Genomic DNA, 2425 nt, shown 5'->3' with positions numbered 1-2425 from the left:
AACAGCCAATCTGTCATCCCTTTTATTGAGTTAATCTGCAAAGATTCATATCGCATAATCTGGCATCCTGTTTCTCTCTTCAGACTGATGTATCAGCATTCAAATGTGAAAAGTGTTCATTTCAACACAAAACTGGTCAGCATCTACAGAACAGACAGAAAGGGTTTCATTGTACAATACAGTAGCTACATGGTAACATAACCATCCATTCACAACCATGAGTGTTGTCAGTCCATCAGCAAAAGAGATGCTGGAAACAGAAAAGCAACAGTTCTGGTTAGGAGTTACAGCAAGAGAGAATGTTCCTCTCCTATTTACACTCAGACACACTGGACAGGATGGAAAACCTAATCTCCCAGGGTGCATCTGAAAACAGATAGTCTACTGTACAGGGGGTCAGTAAAAAAAGGAAATCAGGGTGAAAAACTATAACCTGCATCTGAAATAATGCAATAATGTGTCGTCATGATAAACAGGAGAAAATATGTTACATTTTTGGGACAGCTCTTCATTTCAACAGTTTATTGTTGTGTTGCAATACCACCTATGATGTGTGAGGTGATATGCTCTTCCACCCATCCTTTGGTATACTGTGACCAACACAATTACACTCTTCCCCCTGTCACTTGTTCCTCTTATCAAAGATACTCAAACCAGGCTCATCTCAGTCTTGGGTTCCATGTGTAGACTCATGCATGCCATGTCCACCCATTAGAATACCAAGAGACACTGTATGAATACTATACAGAATAGGAGCAACCTTCAGACAAGGTGTGTTCACTCACTGGGAATGAGAGAATGAAAGCCAGACTCCATGTAGAGGACCAAACTCCAGGACTGGGAGCTGCCCTAACCTTCTCACCTTCCTGTCCAGCAACAGTTAACAGAACAGACATATACCTATAGGATAAAGTGTATTTGAGCTGGTTCTCGTTAAAAATAAACATTTACAGTACAATCATCAAGGAGGAGATCAAACTCATTGGGATAAACATTCACAATATGATGCAAAGAATGTACTACTGACAGAGGACCTTGGTCTTCAAAGGTCAAACCAATATATATATATATATATATGTGTAGTTAACAGTGTCCCAGTCCACCACTGTCCATACGTAACAGTATCATATCATTATACCTACTAGAGGACCTTGTGACAATCACTCCTGGCGATTTTGTTCATTAAACCAGAGATGCACATCTACAGTCCTAAAATGTCAGAGTCAGTCTGGTTTTTATCTCATCTGATCATTACTAGAATACAAAACATTACATAATGTAGAAATGTATTGTGTAGAACACAGATATGACACTCTGTTATGTAGAATCATTACAATACATACTTTCTGTAACATTTGCTGAGTGGATTCTGTGGCCAATTTATGATTTCTTTATGATTTCTTTATGATTTATAAAGAAAATAAAAATGTAACTGAACACTGTGTCAGCGTTTAAAGTGTCCTCTCTCCTTTCTGTTAAGAAATACATTACATTTACAGTTGTGTTAAACCCAGTCCAACTTTACCGTGTCCAAGAAAAGGGCTACAGTACTGGATTTATGATCATGTTCACGTTGTGAAAGGCAGTTTGGAGGCATCGTCAAGAAACAAGTGAAATTGTTGTTGGCATCCTTACGATTCAAGTGTTTGTCGACACAATAATCACAATTTATGAGGCACATATGTTCTGAAAAGTGTGTTTCTTCCAAACATGGTGTCAGATCTCAACTCACTATTCATATCCATTCATATACAATACCAGTACCATTTTTCTTTGGAGAAAATCAACACCCTTCATTAAATCTACTGACTTCAATTGTGCCTAATTTGTGGTCCAATGTTACAAAACAGACCACTCATGTTGTTTTCAAACTGCTTGAAATGATACTTAGAAGACATGGCTGAGCACAGGAAAGGGGAATCTGACTCAGTTCTCAATTATCATTGAAGAACATAACAAGGTAAATCACCTCTCAGTCAGTGGATGGAACTCAGGGCCATTGGAGACGACAACAAGGTAAATCACCTCTCAGTCAGTGGATGGAATACTCAGGGCCATTGGAGACGACAACAAGGTAAATCACCTCTCAGTCAGTGGATGGAATACTCAGGGCCATTGGAGACGACAACAAGGTAAATCACCTCTCAGTCAGTGGATGGAATACTCAGGGCCATTGGAGACGACAACAAGGTAAATCACCTCTCAGTCAGTGGATGGAATACTCAGGGCCATTGGAGACGACAACAAGGTAAATCACCTCTCAGTCAGTGGATGGAATACTCAGGGCCATTGGAGACGACAACAAGGTAAATCACCTCTCAGTCAGTGGATGGAATACTCAGGGCCATTGGAGACGACAACAAGGTAAATCACCTCTCAGTCAGTGGATGGAATACTCAGGGCCATTGGAGACGACAACAAGGTA

The 2425-nt window shown here is 40.0% G+C and overlaps 1 long non-coding RNA gene across 1 annotated transcript; it reads right to left on the bottom strand.

Annotated features, from left to right (window-relative positions):
• Positions 1-8: 8 nt before the first annotated feature.
• Positions 9-2218, bottom strand: LOC139575630 (uncharacterized). Its single transcript, XR_011674982.1, has 2 exons — positions 2026-2218; positions 9-1969 (listed from the first exon to the last, which is right to left on the bottom strand). It is a non-coding gene; the product is annotated as an uncharacterized lncRNA (long non-coding RNA).
• Positions 2219-2425: the final 207 nt, after the last annotated feature.

Source organism: Salvelinus alpinus, chromosome 5, assembly GCF_045679555.1.
Source record: "Salvelinus alpinus chromosome 5, SLU_Salpinus.1, whole genome shotgun sequence".
In the NCBI taxonomy this organism is placed as follows: Eukaryota; Metazoa; Chordata; class Actinopteri; order Salmoniformes; family Salmonidae; genus Salvelinus; species Salvelinus alpinus.
Note: the sequence above shows the minus strand (reverse complement) of the source record. Positions and strands in the feature narration are given on the sequence as shown.